Source organism: Mus musculus, chromosome 19 (assembly GCF_000001635.26).
Source record: "Mus musculus strain C57BL/6J chromosome 19, GRCm38.p6 C57BL/6J".
Taxonomy (NCBI): domain Eukaryota; kingdom Metazoa; phylum Chordata; class Mammalia; order Rodentia; family Muridae; genus Mus; species Mus musculus.
Window position 1 is genome coordinate 14,922,852 of NC_000085.6, and position 19,605 is coordinate 14,942,456.

A 19,605-nucleotide genomic window follows, 5' to 3' on the forward strand; every position below is an offset into this window, starting at 1 on the left:
TTTAATTTAAAAAAATCAAGTCACAGAGATGCACATCATGAAGAGAAACACTCCCAACGTCCTTCTGATTAGCAGTGAGCACAGCTAACTTCCTGTTTGAAATGCACTTGGCACTTGGGTCCAGCAGCTGCTCAGCAGGAAGAAAGAGAAGCAAGGAAGAGCACATGGGGACTTGTTCAAATCCCTACACTAAGATCTTCTTTCCTCAAGGAAAATAACAAATTTCCTTTGAGGTTTAATTTCCTGGGACTTATATTAAGGTAATTATAATAGTTTTCTTCCTGAAAATTTAAAATTATTTTGGCTCTATGCTTAGTTAATTGTTATTAAACCATACAATCTAATAGGATATACTTTACGATACCCCCCCCCCCCCCCAAACAGGTGCATTTTTATCTCAAAATCTGCCTTTTTGTTGTCGGCATGTTTGAGTACAGTTGGCAGATTATCACAGTCCACTGTCTAATCTTTTAAGATGGACATATGTCAAAGGTCAAATGTTCACAGGCTATCTGTGATACTGGGACACCATCTGTAGTACATTTTGCTTGGAAAAGCAAATGTTTCAGGTCATCTCTAGGGCACTGCTGTGTTGTCCTTGATTGGGCCATCAGTTCAGCTCTAAATGCATACACCTACAATCCCATGCAGATTTGTGAGGTTAATATCTTTTCCAAGGTGGAGCAAGGGAGAAAAATCTCATCGGTAGAGGCTCGCAGCACCTGGTGATGTTAAGCTGCTTCCGGCTTTACCTCCTAACCCAATACCACATAACTTATTTATATTAACATGGATCGCTTTGATGTAGAATATTCATCATTTTGTCAAATTCCATTTCCCCTCTTTATCCTGTTCTGCATGCTGCAACCAACATAATTATCTGGTACATCCATTTAAAGCCATGACAAGCCTCCTGTAAAGAGATCCCTACAGAAGGGATGTTTTTTTCTTTCTAATAGTGTTCTCTCTTTCAGCGTCTTTTAAAAATATTAAGATAGGGGGTAAAAGATTACTAAGCTGCTTTCTCCAAGAGATCTTTGATAGAGTAACAGTAATTGGATTATTTTAACTTCCTGATGCAAATTAACTTATTTGCTTGGATAGTCAAAATAGTGAGCTTAAAGTTAGCTGCAGGGGGTTACATAATTATGGTTGTTAAGAATAAAATATTTCTGGTTAAGGAAATCACAGACTTTTTTTTTTCCCAGAGAGAGAGGAAGCAGGGAAGAAAAAATTGTGGGCATATCAATCAGAGCTCTGGTAAGCAGAGTCACCCAGTTAACCGCAGGAACTGGAGAAAGGCAGGGGTGGGAGTGGGGTGGGGTAGCTGAGTGACAGAGCTAGTAAGCCAGCAGGTACCAAAGAGACAAGGCTTACCACTGGGAACCTTCAAGCTACAGTGTTTGAACCAGGTGATGAATTTCTCCATTCTGTACTGCAGCTTACCTTCTAGACGGGGCCCGACCAGCCACCGAGTTTACACGGAGTAGCATCTACTGATAGGGAAAACCAGGACAAGGAGCAGCTAAGTCTACGCACACATGTTGCTGCATAATGTGAGGAATTTCATGTTTTCTTAAGATATGATGGTAACAAAACAGTAACTAACATAGCATTTAATAAAGTACATTTGCTCTGACAGAGGAGAGGCCATTGCCAGGATTGGGGGTGGGGGGGTGGGGAGGGGGCAGGGAGAAAACAAATTAGTTAGCATCCCAGAGGCCTGGCTACTTCCTAGTTCTGTCATCAATGTGGTGGTTTTTGTCAGTGGTGGCATTTGTTGCTGTTGTTGTTTACCACAAGCGAGCAGTTAAAAGACCCTGTTTCTAGAGCTATAAAATAGAGACCCTGAAGGGCTCAGTAGGTCACTAGTCTCCTAGCTTAGTTTTCAGACACAGACCAGGTAGGTTTTGGCAGAAATCTTTCCTGGAAACTGGGCCTGAAGGCTCATGTTTATAATCCCAGTGCTTGGAAAACAGAGGCATAATGATCAGAAGTTCAAGGCCCAGTGAGTCTATAGAGTGAGAGACCCTGTCACAGACTAACAAGCCAAATGAAGGCAATCTTTTCTGCAACTTTAGAGCTGCTCCATATGCAGCTGTGGAGACAGCCTTAGCAGCCTGGGACTCCCCCTTTCCCCAGCCCCCCATCTCTGAACCCCAGGGAAGCCTCTCAGAGCTGCCTGTCTGGGGAAGCAACCACTGTGAGTTTCTGTCCTGCTCATCTCTTCTCTCCCATGCACTGACTCTCCTGGTATATGGCATGTGGGCTGGGGCCCATTGCTTCCATTTTGCATTTTGGTTATGCCCAGAATTTCTTTTCTCTTGTTTTTGCCTCTTTCCAATCACTACTAAAACTGTCCCTGGGGCTGCAGAGATGGCTCCCAGAGGTCCTGAGTTCAATTCCCAGCAACCACATAGTGGCTCACAACCATCAGGAATGGGATCTGATGCCCTCTTCTGGTGTGTCTGAAGACAAAATAAATAAAATAAGTCTTGTTATGAGTGTTGCTTTTTGGATAAAGAACTGGAATTATGTTTACTACTTTGATAATGCAATTTGTTCTTCTACATTAGTGTCCTGATGTCTTTTCTGTTCTTTTTTTCCCTTCCTTCATAACTCATGTGAGTTTCTTGATTTCCCAGAGTTCTTTCTTTCTTCTTGTTTGCTTTCATCATTAGCTTCTGGCTTCCTATAGTCTCTGCTAACTGTTATCTGTCCGACTTTGAGCTGAAACAACAAAAGTTGGTTAGAAAGTCTGTGTTGTGATAAGAGCTTGTCAGATATTCTACAGGAATTACTTTTTTAAACAAATGTTTTTATTATTTTATGTACATGGGTTGTTTTGCCTGCATGTACGTCTATGTACCTCATGAATACAGTGCATGGAAGCTCGAAGAGGGAGTGAGACCCACTGAACTGAAGTCAGAGACTGTGTGCAGCCATGTGGGTATCGGGAATCCTGGGTCCTCTGGAAGAGCAGGCAGTGTTCTAGTCCAATTCCACCGTTCCTTAGAGTTCCCCCTGCTGCTTTTGTTCAGTCTGGTGGAGTTACTCTAAGAAGACTCTGGAAATCTACTTAGGAGACTAATGTTGGCTGCATCCTTCTTGTGTTGGTGGAAGTACAGGTTTAGTCAGTTGCTCTCCTTTTCTGGACAGCTGCCTAAGCCCTTCTTTTGCCTGTGCCCGGTGTCCCCAGTCTCTGTCTCTACTTCCTCATTCCCAAGTACAGACCTCTAACCCTTAAACCTTCACAGAGTTTAAGGGGAGGTAGGGATTTATGCGGAATTGGTTTTGTAGTTAGCCTAGGGCAATATAAAAATGTCCCCTACTTGTTCAAAACTTACTAAGATCTTCAAGATGATGGCCACAGAGGATTGAGCTACATGGAGGAGGGGTGGGGCTGGGGGGCATCTCTCCAGTATGTGGAGCTTTCTGCAGGTGGGCAAGTTGTATGCCATGATCTCATAGATGGCCACTATTTATTAACTGATTTTATAATTAAATCTCCATTTTGCTTCCCATTGGCAACAACCTCTGTTTTCCCAGAGGCACCAACACTTTTGCTGCCTGTTTGCCTCTTCTTCCTGAGTCTTGTCTCCATAGTATTTGGCTTCCGGTGGCCTCTGCCATGCTTCTTTCGGGGAGTCTGAGAAATGAGGGTGACATCATTCAGATGTTGCCTTCCCCTCTCCTGCTTTCCTGGAGCTTCATTTCCTGGAGTTTATTTTGATTTGTCTATTTTCTCGCATCTTCTCTCTCTGTGGAAGAAAGTTAAGATAAACACTTACCTTACATCTTCTGTGTTTAGTAAGAAACATAAAATCTAATATTGTTTCTCACTAAACTTTCTTTGTTGATTTTTGTTACAGGTTTATACTTACTATAGGGTAGAGTTTATTAGATTAATAAATTATATCTGAAAAAGGTATTTTACAGAAAAGGCTAAAAAGTAATAAAGGTGTTTCCTTTTAATTTAATATTCTTTATTAAACATTTTAATAGAGAAAGCACATCTCAAACACATTATATGAAATCAAGGTTTTTTGAGATGTGCTTTCTCTATTTAATATATATGTATATTATATGTGTGTGTGTGTGTGTGTGTGTGTGTCTGTATTTGAAAGTTTAACAGTCAGTGGGTGTTTCCTATGGTCCTGGTATTGCTCTGAATATTTGATTATATAGCACATTTGTTATAAATGTAACAGGATTACATTGAGGGTTTTGTTGGTGTTGTTATTGTTGGTGTTTTGTTTTGTTTTATTTTTGTCACACAGAGACAACACAGAGGAAATCAGATCTGACTGACTCACTCTCAAGCTGGTCCCTAAGCGACCTCCTATATTCTAAACTTGTGGTGTCCTCAGTCTCTGTGGTTAACTGCCTTGTATCCATGCATTGACCCCTGCACAGGATTGGCTATTCTAGGTGCTTTAAAATAAAATATTGATCAAAACTACAGGCTATAATGGCGCAGTTACATTGGGTAGAAATGTAAATAGGTGATATAGTGAGGACTGAGACAGTGAACACACTCTACAGTCTGTGGTGGCTGGGCAAATGCTCTACCTACCTCCAACTGATATTCCTGGCCCAACATTTGCCCTCTAAACATTAAAAATAAAACTAAAAACTAAAATTATGGTTAAAGGTATAATTTATTCTCTACAAAAGTCAAATGGAAGTTGTCCATGATGACTTCGTTGCCTTTGGGGATATCAGTGTCACTCTGAAAAGGTGGCTGTGGCTCAGCTGTGGAGGCAAGCTTTAAGTAAAAGTCAGGCCAGGAGGAAGGCAGCTGAAAAAGCACCAGGCATGACTTTCCTGGGTCCTCAGATGCTCTTGTGATAATAGTTGAAAAATTCTAACAAGAAAAAAAAATAGGACTCTTAAAAGCAAAATAAATAAATTAATAAATAAATAAATAAATAATAAAAAAGAAATGAATAATTCTGAGTCATTTCCTGCCCTTTTGCACCCTTCAGCATGCTAACCAAGGACAGAAGTAGAGTAGTGTGAACTATCTTCCTGGGGCCAGGAACTGTACGAAGTGCTTCGCTCTCCTACATTGTTCTTCTGGAATCTCACAGTGATACTCCTGCAGAGAGATGCTTACAGATATAGAAATAAAGGCTCAAGTTGACAGAAATCAATACATATACATTTTACACACACCGTACTCCCATTCCAAAGACTAGTTCCAGCCAAACATACAAAGCTCATGTGTACTGTGAAGAGATTTCTCTGTTGTACATTTAAATATTGATTTTCTTTCTAGTTTTGTTGACAGCTCACAATGACTACTTGGAAAGAGTGGCTGCTTCCTTCCTGGTCTGACTTTTGCTTAAAGCTTCCCTGCACAGCTTAGCCAAACAAAATTCTAGAGTCTTACCACAGAATATAGCATTCGCCTCAGAAAAGCCTCATATTCATAAAGCCCTACAACTAGGAAAGAAGAGCAAAGATGAATTTGAAGACTCTTTGTTTCCTCAAATACATGGCACATTTCCAGAAGTTCAAACTATCTTGTTTGAGGAAGAGAACTAAGTAGGAGCGTGTGTCTTCAAGAAATGACAGGGAAACTACACCCGTGATACCTCAACAGTATGGCTGCCTAAACAAGACCTGGGCAAAGATGACAACAGTAGATATGCTAACGTGAGAGGGGGAAGCTCATAGGGACCTACCCCTAAACAAAGAGCTATAGGCAGCTAAGGAATGCTGAGAGCAAATAGTCTTCCCATAGAGAATAGAGTCCTACTTGGCTATTCAATACCAAGTGGTGAGCCCTGAAATCTTGAATGTACAAGCGACACTAAAGAGAATGGAGAAATTCTATGTATGCATTATATATTTATATAACACCAGTGAAACAAAAAGAAGTCAGAGGCCATAAACCTGAGAGAGAGGTAGGGCAGGTGCTACAGGTGGGGAGTGTACAGTAGGGGTTTAAGGCCAATGATGTAATTATATTTTAATTTCAATAAATTTAAAAATATATCTTGCTTGAGGAAGAGCAGTAGCAAGACTGGAGGCAGAAAAGGGGAATGGGTATAAATATGATCAAAATACATTATGTACTTGTACAAAAATGACTTAATGAAACCCATTGTTGGTGACAATTAATATATGCTAGTAAAACATTATTAAAGATGCCACTTGCAACAGCTTGTGGCTCCCCCTGCAACACCAGCACTAGCGAGATGGAAGTGAAATGATCACTGTGCACTCCAGGCTATCCTGGGCTACACAGTGAGCTCCAAACCAGCATAAGCTGCATAAGGAGACCTTGGGTCAATACATAAATAAATAAATAAAATTTAAAAATATTATTTCTTCTTATTAGTACTCTCTGATAAGAAACCCAAGGGCCCCCAAACAGCAGAACCTATAAAATTCACCATCAGAGTTACGGGACTGTGAGAAAAAAATTAGCAAGTGGGGTCAGCATCAGCTAGCTCTCTTTCCTTTAGCTAACCAGCAGGATATCCTCTTGTTTAGAAAAAACTGATCATGAGGCAACCTTGTGTCTCCAGAGGGGACACCATCTCTAACTTCCAAGTTTATTAATATGCCAGCATTCTTAAAAAGACAGCTTGGAGCCGGGCGTGGTGGTGCATGCCTTTAATCCCAGCACTCGGGAGGCAGAGGCAAGAGAATTTCTGAGTTTGAGGCCAGCCTGGTCTACAGAGTGAGTTCCAGAACAGCCAGGGCTATATAGAGAAACCCTGTCTTGAAAAACCAAAAAAAAAAAAAAAAAAAAAAAAAAAAAAAAAAAAAAAAGACAGCTTGGGACCAAAAGTCATGAAGAACATTAGAGAATATGGTCCTCTGAAAACATCAGAGTGTCCTAAATACTTTGAGCCTGGATCAGCTAATCTCCAACAAGAACCTGGACCAGAATTTGTCAGTTTGTCAGCTTTTCTTTCCTGTGTGAGAAACAGACAGTTGCTGATCAGAATAGCAAAGGCTCCTGTTGTGTCTTCAAATGTATGCTTCATATAGCTTAAGAATTGGTAACAGTCCCAGATACACAAATCATTTTGATCTTTCTAGTTGCATATGACTATATTTATGTATCCAATAAATATGGCTATCTGAGAATTGCAATTCCAAATGTTTGCAAGGGCTGGCAGATTACCTGAGTTTGAAATGGGTCATGTGTGAGGAATGGCTGGGTCTCTCAACCTAAGTGCTGTTGGTATTAGGGGCCAGGTACATTTGGCTGTTGGAAGTGATGCTATCTATCCACCGCAGAGTGTTTTGACACTATCTCCAGCTTCTTCATGGACCAGCACACCCGCCTCAGTTTAGACAATAAAAATGTCTTCAGACATTAGCAAGTGTTTCCAAGGGCACGGAAAGCTAAGGAAAATGTTTCAATGGCTGGGCTCTCCTCCCTTGACACTGACTGCTACACACTGTGGATACTGATTCATCCTTTCTACCCATGGAGAATTTCCAGTAGCAACTAAACATGCTGATATTTTCATACAGAAAAGCAATTGCTTTAAAATGATTGGCATGCGTATGGTTTTCCCAGACATTTCCTAGGCTAGAGCTACAAACAAAAGATACTTGAGGGTGTTCTAAGCTCTTGGGTTGGAAATCTGCAACCCAGGAACACATTTTCACATATGTGCATATCTAGAAGGTGGCACTTTGAACCCTTGCTCAGTGTTGAAGAGGGGAGGAGCCTGGAAATGCTCAGAAGAGCCTGAAGTAATGGGAAGAAGGATAAGAGTAATGCGCTGAGCAGACGTTGGCATGTCCTCGCCCCCCACCCCCACCCCCAGGGCCCTCTCAGCATCCCTCTCCATCCTGTGCTCCAGGGAACAACTGTAGCAGGTTATTGGAATATGTATCATAACATTGCCAGAGACTTCCCGCCTATGTCCTGCCTCTCCTAGAAAAAAAAAATCAAATTCGCAGGAGGAAGATGTGTTATTTTTGCTCTTTTATCAACCATATGCACCATTGGCTGTTTGGTTTATCTTTATTAGATGTGCAATCTGCAGGAAATAAACATTTTTATAATTCTAGCAGCTTTTAAAAATATCATATGCATTTACACTAAGATTTCTGTTTACTATTATATACTAGGAAATCAATAGCTCTAAGTCAATTCTCTAAAAATAATACTTTTTCTAAAAACATCTTTAACAAAAATACTGTATTTATAGAAATAGAATGATAAAAATATTCTTATGAAATTCTCTTTTTTACTGAAAAATATCTGGTGTCAATTGTACTAAGAGTTTAGTAATTGAGAATTACAGTTATTTCATCATATTAATAGTAACTATATAGTGATTAAGAATCACTTTTTTTTTCATCATAAGAAAGAATTCCGAGTTATTCCAAGGGAACAACAGCATGCTACAACGGAAAGCTGAACAGAAAGTGAACGCTGGTGGGAAGCAGACTTCCACTTGTCGCTCGCAGCCAACCACTTATTCCAGAACTCATTCCTCAGCCTTGCAATCCCGACGTCCAGTTTTGACAGAACCACCTCTTCAAGGTGTGAGAAGCTAGCGAGAGCAAAGTCTAGCAGTTTAAAAGTTATATGCTTGGGAAATATTTCAGCATGTTAGACTGAATAAAGAAGTCTACCATCTTCATCATGCCAAAGAATCTAAACTTCACAACATGTCTTCACTTGCCAGCATATAAGTACTCTGTAACTCAGTGGCCAAAAATGGCTTCTTGAATGTCGCACACAACTAATCCACCCTCTACACTGCCCCCCACCCCCACCACGTCAGAAACAATCCTTCATGGAACTCGCCATGTTTCCCTCTCTGTCTGTCTGTCTGTCTCCCTCTCTCTCTCTCCCCATCTCTCTGTCTCTCTGTCTCTTTCTCTCTCCCTCTCTCTGTCTGTCTCTATCTCTGTCTGTCTCTGTCCTGCACTTCCTTCATTTTTGGGTCCACTCTTAGGAAATGCATTTTTTGAGTTTTTTTTTTTTTTTTTTTTAAACTCTGGCTGTCCTGGAACTCACTCTGCCGACTATGCTGGTTTTGAACTCACAGAGATCCACCTGCCTTGCCCTCCCAAGTTCTGGAATTAGAGATGTGCACAACCACAACACCATCTGAATTTATCTGTATTCTTAATTTAAGATATGGTTGAATCCATGTGTGGGAGCACCAGGCAAGTCTCATGTGACTGGAATAAATGACAAGCCCTTGTCATGGGAATGTCAAATATCTGCTGTCAGACAGGGAACCTGTCTTGTGAAAAATCCTGTCTCTGACCTTTATAATCACATGGTGCAGATGGTCTAATTTTTTTTTTCTTTAACACACATGAAGATTAGCACTGATTATAATGATGTCTATGTCAAACCCTCTTGTCCTTTGCTGCAGCCCAGGAAGTATTTTGAATTTATTCATATTATAGTTCATTGAATAAAAGAATGTACTCATGAAAAGAAGGGTGTTCGGACACCCCAAAGCATGTTTAGGCATATATATATATATATATACATATATATATATATATATACATATATATATGTATGTATATATATATACATACATATATATATGTATGTATATATATATATATATACATATATATATATATGTGTGTGTGTGTGTGTGTGTGTGTGTGTGTGTGTGTGTGTATGTGCTCATGAAGACGTTTGAGCCATGCTGGCTAGTGACTGCATTTCATTCAATGCTCTCTCTCTCTCTCAGCCCAATCTGAAGTTCTCAATGACATCACGGGAACTTTTTGCAGTGCTAACTGTGTCTCCAGAATTGGGCTGGAAAAGGGATGGGGTGTGTTCTCTGTTAGATCTGGAGAACTGAATATATTTCCTCTCTTTTAAACTCGTGCATAGCTGGTCATTGTGCAGAATGGATCAAAGTGTTATCTGCCTGCTACACCTTAAGTGAGTTTGGTTCACAAAGGGCAGTCTTCAGGCAACTTTGGTTCCTCTTGTTTCCCTAGCTCTGCTAGTCCAGGTTAGTTCTTGGTCTCAGGTGAAGATCATCTTCAACTCCTGAGCGAAGAAACGGTGTACTCTAGTAACTTTCTGTCATTGGACAGTCTCAGCAGAGCAAACAGAGAATCCATCTATGCTATGATTTGAAGCTCAAACTCTGTAACGAGAAACCCTCTCTCTCTTGTGTAAATCATGCCTGCTCTGTACTGGAAGAGTTAGCAGAGTAAGGGAGAAAGGACAGCTTTTCTTTCTCCTCCCGTCTAGTATATCAACAATTTTCTTCCTAAGTTGCTTATGAGTGCTAAGTCATGGGAAGAAAACATGTGGAAAGTCAGGAGTGAAACCTAATCTGTACTGTCATTTCATCAAGGGGCAGCATTTTCTGGGCTTTAGGGGCATTGAGCTCTTCAGAGGACATCCTGCTATGAAAACTCACACTAAAGCTTGGAGCCCAATGTAAGTGTAGAGAGCTGCTCAGAGCTCAACATGGTGGTTAGGTTATTAAAAAGGATTCAAATGTCTCTGCGACAATGAGTTCAAGCTGTTAAGATTGAAATGCCTGCCAGAAGAGAATGTTGTTATAAAGTCTAGTTCTCCCCTAGTTCCTCAGGTCTCCTTCCATATACCCCTTCCTCCCTTCTGGTTCTCTGCCGTACACAGAATCCCATTAGGCCTCACTAGACGCCATGAGGATGCGGCCTTGATCTTAGGCTTGCAAAACTATGAGAAAAAAAATCACTTTTTTTTTTAATAACTCACCTCGTGTTTTTCATAGAAACAGAACATAGTTTCCCTCTCTGCCCCAGCATCACCCCCCTCGTTGTTAAGGATAGCATCTTGCCTAAAGTTCACTAAATGAGTAAGGTTGCATCTATGTTCTGGTTTAATCCTTTAACTGCTGGAAACAGAAACTTGACCAGCACCATCTATTAATGTCCCATGACTCTTGTTCAGCTTTAAGATGCTCCAAAGCTCCCCTCTCTGGGAAAGGAAACAGCCACTGCTTCCTTACCCAGGGAAGGTGCAGAAGTTTGACCCAAGTGAATCACAGTGAACCTGTTCTTTGGTTCGACACCAGCTACTAAGACCATGATTAGTGCCTCTGTTTTGCTCACTGGAGAGAGGATTTCCTTCTCTAACTTAATCCAGTTAATTGCCCACTGTTGGGTTATGTAGCTATGGATAAAGCTGACCTTAAGAAGCCCCTGGATGGCAGCTCTCACACCTCCTCCCCAAGCCCTATCGATGGAGAATGATGGAGATTGTTGGCAACAAGGTAAACACCACCTGAGATCTACTGTGGGCCAAGTCCATCCACATTAGCTATTTTATTCTATAGTCTTTTATTCCTTGTTCAGAGTAGAAATGCTCTGTGGTTAATTGATCCCAAGCATCAAACGCTGGGAAGACCTCCTCTACACCCTTCTAAAAACAGCACATTCAGGGACACAATTCATTTCTCAGAATTGAGCTAGATTGTAGGCTAAAGAGGCCATCTACGAGACTTAAGGCAATTCTTTTTTTTTAAAATATTTTTATTACATATTTTCCTCAATTACATTTCCGATGCTATCCCAAAAGTCCCCCATACCCTCCCTCCCACTTCCCTACCCACCCATTCCCATTTTTTTTTGGCCCTGGCGTTCCCCTGTACTGGGGCATATACAGTTTGCATGTCCAATGGGCCTCTCTTTCCAGTGATGGCCGACTAGGCCATCTTTTGATACATATGCAGCTAGAGTCAAGAGCTCCAGGGTACTGGTTAGTTCATAATGTTGTTCTACCTATAGGGTTGCAGATCCCTTTAGCTCCTTGGGTACTTTCTCTAGCTCCTCCATTGGGAGCCCTGTGATCCATCCAATAGCCGACTGTGAGCATCCACTTATGCGTTTGCTAGGCCCCAGCATAGTCTCACAAGAGACAGCTATATCATGGTCCTTTCAACAAAATCTTGCTAGTGTATGCAATGGTGTCAGCGTTTGGAAGCTGATTATGGGGTGGATCCCTGGATATGGCAGTCTCCAGATGGTCCATCCTTTCATCTCAGCTCCAAACTTTGTCTTTGTAACTCCTTCCATGGGTGTTTTGTTCCCAATTCTAAGGAGGGACATAGTGTCCACACTTCAGTCTTCATTCTTCTTGAGTTTCATGTGCTTAGCAAATTGTATCTTATATCTTGGGTATCCTAGGTTTGGGGCTAATATCCACTTATCAGTGAGTACATATTGTGTGAGTTCCTTTGTGAATGTGTTACCTCACTCAGGATGATGCCCTCCAGGTCCATCCATTTGGCTAGGAATTTCATAAATTCATTCTTTTTAATAGCTGAGTAGTACTCCATTGTGTAGATGTACCACATTTTCTGTATCCATTCCTCTGTTGAGGGGCATATGGGTTCTTTCCAGCTTCTGGCTATTATAAATAAGGCTGCTATGAACATAGTGGAGCATGTGTCCTTCTTACCAGTTGGGGCATCTTCTGGATATATGCCCAGGAGAGGTATTGCTGGATCCTCCAGTAGTACTATGTCCAATTTTCTGAGGAACTGCCAGACTGATTTCCAGAGTGGTTGTACAAGCCTGCAATCCCACCAATAATGGAGGAGTGTTCCTCTTTCTCCACATCCTCGCCAGCATCTGCTGTCACCTGAATTTTCGATCTTAGCCATTCTGACTGGTGTGAGGTGGAATCTCAGGGTTGTTTTGATTTGCATTTCCCTGATGATTAAGGATGTTGAACATTTTTTCAGGTGCTTCTCTGCCATTCGGTATTCCTTAGGTGAGAAATCTTTGTTCAGTTCTGAGCCCCATTTTTTAATGGGGTTATTTGATTTTCTGAAGTCCACCTTCTTGAGTTTTTATATATGTTGGAGGGCCATTCTTTTTTGTTTTTGTTTTTGTTTTAGCACAGTCGTGAAATTCTATACTTATATAGCTTAGGATACTCACAAAATCAATTTTTGCCTTAATATTTTCATTGGTTATTTTCTGAGATTATAATTAAAGTTATGCTCAGAGACCATAGTTAAAGTCAGAAAGTCACTAGAAAATACCATCTTTTATCATGTTTAGGTATGGGCCTTGAATTCCTGATCTTTCTAAGACTTTTATCATGAATGGGTGTTGGATTTTGTCAAATGCTTTCTCCTCATCTAACGAGATGATCATGTGTTTTTTTGTCTTTGAGTTTGTTTATATAGTGGATTACGTTGACGGATTTCAGTATATTAAACCATCCCTACATCCCTGGAATGAAACCTACTTGGTCAGGATGGATGAATGTTTTGACGTGTTCTTGGATTTGGTTAGCGAGAATTTTATTGAGTATTTTTGCATCGATATTCATAAGGAAAATTGGTCTGAAGTTCTTTATCTTTGTTGGGTCTTTCTGTGGTTTAGGTATCAGAGTAATTGTGGCTTCATAGAATGAATTGGGTGGAGTACCTTCTGCTTCTATTTTGTGGAATAGTTTGTGAAGAACTGGAATTAGATCTTCTTTGAAGGTCTGATAGAACTCTGCACTAAACCCATCTGGTCCTGGGCTTTTTTTTGGTTGGGAGGCTATTAATGACTGCTTCTATTTCTTTAGGGGATTTAGGACTGTTTAGATCATTAATCTGATCCTGATTTAACTTTGGTACCTGGTATCTGTCTAGAAATTTATCCAAAAAAAAAAAAAAAAACAAAAACAAAAGAAAATACCATCTTCCTTTTATGTATATTCATGGTCATCAACTTGAAGAACTCTAAAGTGCTATTCCCATCAGAGTCCATTTAGCTTGATTGCATGTAGTGAATTTGTATGCAGTGTGGGCTATTCCTATATATGACCCCCCTCTTTCTTTCTCTCTCCCTCTTTCTTTCTCTCTCCCTCTTTCTCTCTCTCTCTCTCTCTCTCTCTCTCTCTCTCTCTCTCTCTCTCTGTTGTGTGGTGTAGAGCAACAGAAAAGAAATTTACAACAATCACAAAGTACATAGTTTGTGATACACACACACATGCACACACACATGCACACACACACTGAGAATAGACTTTAAGAAAGAACAAAGAGTAAACAGTTGTTTTATCAGAATATGCTTCTACATTATATTCACTAATAAGTCCTGAATACTTAGTCTAAAACTGATATCCAACAGCCACAGCTTTGATGACTATTTCTTGGACTGAATGAATTAGCCATTTATGTTTCATTCCTCTACAATAAAGAACCAGATGTAATACGTCTCAGTTTTCATGTGAGACTAAATTTTACCCAATTCTAACAATAAAAAAAAATACACCTTTACTATGATTTTTGGAACCCCTCAGTTTGCCAGCTATATTTCTAGAGACTTTTATCAAAATTATTTAGTTTTATTTTCTCAGTAACTCTGTAAAGTTATATTTAATCATGTTTATATAGGAACAATGTAAATAAGACTTAACTAAGATAACATGAAAAATAGTGAAACATGAAACTCAAGAAAAATGAAGACTGAAGTGTGAACACTATGCCCCTCCTTAGAAGTGGGAACAAAACACCCTTGGAAGGAGTTACAGAGACAAAGTTTGGAGCTGAGATAAAAGGATGGACCATGTAGACACTAGCATATCCGGGGATCCATCCCATAATCAGCTTCCAAATGCTGACACCATTGCATACACTAGCAAGATTATGCTGAAAGGACCCTGATATAGCTGTCTCTTGTCAGAGTATGCCTGGGCCTAGCAAACATAGAAGTGGATGCTCACAGTCGGCTATTGGATGGATCACATGGCCCCCAATGAAGGAGCTAGAGAAAGTACCAAAGAAGCTAAAGGGATCTGCAACCCTATAGGTGGAACAACATTATGAACTAACCAGTACCCCGGAGCTCTTGACTCTAGCTGCATATGCATCAAAAGATGGCCTAGTCGGCCATCACTGGAAAGAGAGGCCCATTGGACACGCAAACTTTATATGCCCCAGTACAGGGGAACGCCAGGGCCATAAAAGGGGAGTGGGTGGGTAGGGGAGAGGGGGTGGGTGGCTATGGGGGACTTTTGGTATAGCATTGCAAATGTAAATGAGCGAAATACCTAATAAAAAATGGAAAAAAAAAAGAAAAATAGTGAAAGGAGAATTTAAATATTAGCCTTTTTGGCTTTATGTCTATGGGTTTAATCTATTGCAACACGTGTATTAAGTTTCATGTAGAAAGTATTTTATGGTTTATCTACTTTGTTATATATTTCCTGCATTACATTAGTTGTTTTTGTTGTTGTTATTGTTGTTGTTTTGTATATGTGTGTATAGTGGAAAGATAAATTGTATTTTCTCCTTAAAATTCTTTTTCTAATCCTTTTTCCATTCAGTCAGAATTCCTCTTTAGTTTAGGCTGATTCTATTCTAAATCTTCGGAGGACATCCTGCTATGAAAACATCAGTATCTAGAATAGAATGTATGGAAAATGTGGGTTTTGAGTAGTACAGTAGAAGGGGCTTTGGGGCATCAAAAGGCACATCATATTGACTTGTAACTATATTTGGTTGTCAGAATACACTAATATCTAATATTAGTTGAGGGAAACCTATTTAATTCTAGGAATAACTGGCAGATGCTGAAGGCTTTCCTAAGATCAGGGTAACTTGAAGGCCTACTTATATAATACCTACAAGTAGGTATTACTTAGCTGATTATATTGAAAATATAAGCTACAGTGAGGAATACATAGATACTGAAATAGGAAGTTGAAGATGCAAGCCTGATTTTAAACATGATTACCATGTGCTTCAAATATAAGTTTTCAAAGGTTTTAGAGTTGCTTGACATATTATATAGTTACAATGAGAAATACCATGATTTATTTGTAAAGCTCTATCATTGAATTGCTTAAGATACAGTAGACAAAGGATGGCAATATATTTTATATTTTCTGGTTACAAAGAAGGAGATTAGTTTGCACATTGATTCTCAATTCTAATGTTCTGTACTGTGTAAGATTTCTTGACACATAAGGGGAATTTAGATGTGCCACCCACAACTGCTCTGCACTGCTTTTAATCCCACACTGCCCTGGAGTTTTTACTTTACTCCCTGCCTCCTATTGTCCAATGTATATTCAATGACTGAATGAACAAATGCAAGGCAAGTAGCATAGTTGGAACAAATTGTTCTCTTAGGAAGTTTCATTTCATATCTACTAAAACCATGCTTGACCACAGACTGCCCACCCCCCCTTCTGATCTATGCTAGCCCTCCAAAGTGTGTTCTATCTCTAAGTGCTAGCAGCTGTTTTTGACAATCTTTCTCCAAACTACAACAAAGAGTATAAGCTGTGCTCCATAATAGAAAGAATAAGCTATGATCCCAGGACTTGGGAAGCAGATGCATAGTCTACCTAATGTGCCCTGGGCCAAACAGGATATGCAGTAAAATTCTGTTTCAAGAAAAGAAAATAAGAAAAAGAAAAAAGAAAGAAAAAAGAAAAAGGAAAGGAAAGAAAAGAAAAAGAAAAAAAAGAAGAAGAAAAAGAAAGAAAAAGGAAAAGAAAAAGAAAGAAAAAGAAAAAGGTTGCTCACACTTATATTTTATTATCACAAAGGCCATGTTTCTTTCTCTTTCCATAGGAAGGTGATTGGGAGGATGATGTTGTTCTTAGGGTGCTTGTTTCAGTGGGTAAAGAAACTCTAGGATCTCTGAGGTCTTCTTTAAAGGCTGAGCAGCTGAATATAAAAATATACCTTTACCATAGGGTAGATCTGTGTGACAGTCCGCTACTACCTTCACCTTTTCTAGGCTGAGCTTGGTGCTGCAGGAGATGGGCAAGGTGTGGTTGGAGATGTGTTCTCTGCTCTACTGCAGGGAGCCCTTTCTTGGTAGAAATACCTCCCAAGAAAGCAGTGCACCTGTTTTCTAGCAAGCCCAAGAAAGTACAGCTTGCCTTTTGGAATTCTGCTCAAGCATATAAACTGTAAAGGTATTTTATGTTACTCTTAACTTATTTTTTTTTTTAAGAAAAAGAAAGAACCCTCTATTTTGTTATTTTCAACGTTCCTAAGTAGAACAATGAATGAGAAAGTGTATAAAAACTATAAAAACTTTTAACTCTCATGAATCTCCCTAGGGAAAGCTACATGTATGGGTGTCAGAACTAGCTTTGTATCACACCAGCTTGGTTTTTACATTCTCTCTCTCTCAATCTCTCTCTCTCTCTCTCTCTCTCTCTCTCTCTCTCTCTCTCTCTCTCTCCATTTGAAGGGAAAAAGGCCATTTTCTTCCAAAAATGACAAAAAACTTACCTTGGACCTCCTGTTTGAAGCATTCCCATGTTTTAACCAAACTCTCATAAGTGAATACCAATCACCTAATTATTCCAGTCCAGATTGCATTAAAACAGAGATAAAATATAGAATATTAGTTACACAAAGGGGAATTTGCCAGATTGCTTCATCAAAGCCCCCCACCCCCCATGTCATAAAAATGTCCTTTCATTAATCAAAATATCACCTGAATGAAGTCATCATGTTTAGCCTGATTGCATTTCCCGTATATATGTGCAGCTGCATTGGCCTCTCATAAATGTCATTTGATTATGAGAAAATAAACAGGGAGGGACTCAAAGGGAGTCAGTCCGGGGCCTGCTTGTTTACCTGCGGCAGCTTTCTTAGCTGAAGAACAAATGTCATGCAAATGGTGCACCAGCAATGAGCTGCCAATCACTCTGGCCTGGCATTCATGATGATTTGCTAAATCATTTAAAGAGACATGCTTTACTAAATGAAAAAATATCAGCGGCGAGGGCCTGTGTTTAAACATGGGGCTGAGTTATTATCCCAGTAGGCTGGAATGAAATGAAGACATCTTCCAATTAAAGCTTGCAGATGAACCCAGACAAACCCCCCCTTTTTTTTTCATAAAGACAAGCAGATTATGATTGGGAAGGAACAGCGACAGAGGCTTTCATTACACGCTGATTATGGTGATAAAATTCCCAGTGCTGTGTGTCTGCGGGCCCAACTTCACATTTGAAGGTTTTTAATATAATTTCCTTAGGGTGAAATGCTGAAGATTTATTAAACTTTATGAAGGGCTTACAGATCCAATTTAAGAGGACATATCACAGGGCAAAACTGACAGACGATAAAATACATTCCAGCTATAAGAAGAAGGGGGGGGGGAGAAGATGAAGAAAGTTGGGCAGTGAAACTGTTTTTAAACATTTTTTTGTTGTTGTTGTCGTCAGTGTTCAAGTGAAATCGGTCATTTACCCCCCCCCCCCAGGGTTATAGCTTTGTTGCACCACTGAAGTTTCTTCATGCTTTTTACAGGTTTGTTTTCCACCCACAGCTTAGAAAGCTCACCGAACTTAATTCTAAATAATTAAATAAGTAAAAGTACCCAAGTAATCTTAAAGTTCATAGGGTTCATAGGAGCCCTCAACACTCAAAGAGTTTGCCCAAAGTGAGCCGTGCACAGCTGTCCTCCCAGAAGGCCACCGTTTATTAAGATACTCCCCTGATCAGCTTCCCTCTTCCCTCTTCATCATGTAAGACAAGGTGAGCAACTTTAATTATCTCAGTTTTGACTCAAAAGTTCCAAAGGATTTACAGAGATGCCTTTGGTTTTTAATCATGGCTCCAGGAGCCTATACTGCAGGAATGAATTTAGGTAGGATGTTTATAGGAAAACAGAGAGCATAGGCTTGCTTTTCCTCTGCCAGTGAAGAGATCTTTCCTGGATCTGGCTTCAATATGGTTTAGGTCACTCCCAAGCTTTGCTCATCCCTAAACCAAGGCTATAGGTAAGAAAGCAGCTGCAGAGCCAGGCAGGCGGAACTGGCCCGCCATTGCGGTGCATGGCTTTAAACCCAGCATGCAGAGGTAGAGGCAAGTGGTTCTCTATGACGTCAAGCTCAGCCTGGTCTACAAAATGAACTCCAGGTCAATAGAGACACAGCAAGACCATGTCTTAAAGAAACAAAACAATAAAAATCTGGGGTTGGAGAAATGGCTCAGCCGGTAAAAGCTAGGTTCACAACCAAAAGACAAGCAAGCAGCCACAGCACACTGACTTCTAGTGCCTCCATCTAGGAGTCCCTGCTCTGATATATTTGCCTACTTCACACTGTGGATGGAATTTCTCTATGTAGTTTTTCTGGTGCCCCCCTTTCTCTCTGTTCTGCCTTCCCTCCCTTTCTTTAGCCATTCCTTCCTTCCACAACTTCTGGAAATATACTTTATATAGCATAAAAATGTACTTGATACATACGATATGTGGTGGTAAAATCTAACCACTCAAAGACTTAGGCTGGGCAAGGGTGGGGATCATAAGTTTAAAGAATGACTATTCTTATGGCTACTCACGACAATAGAAGCATCAAAGCCTGGCTGTTTGACATCACAACTGTCTTTGTACCTCCAATAAGCAGTGGCTCTATTATTTTATCTGTATAGCTAACACACACACACACACACACACACACACACACACACACACACACACATCCTACTGGCCTTGTAAGAATGGTAAGAGAATTTATTTAAAAAATGTAAGTATGATATGCATCACTGAAGAAAAACAAGACCTTCCTTTTGCAGAGCATTGAAATGTCAGTGACATGGCTATAATATCAAAGAAAGCCTGATTTCCAGTCTCCTGGCTCTGTTTTTCTTCTGTATTAGTTATATA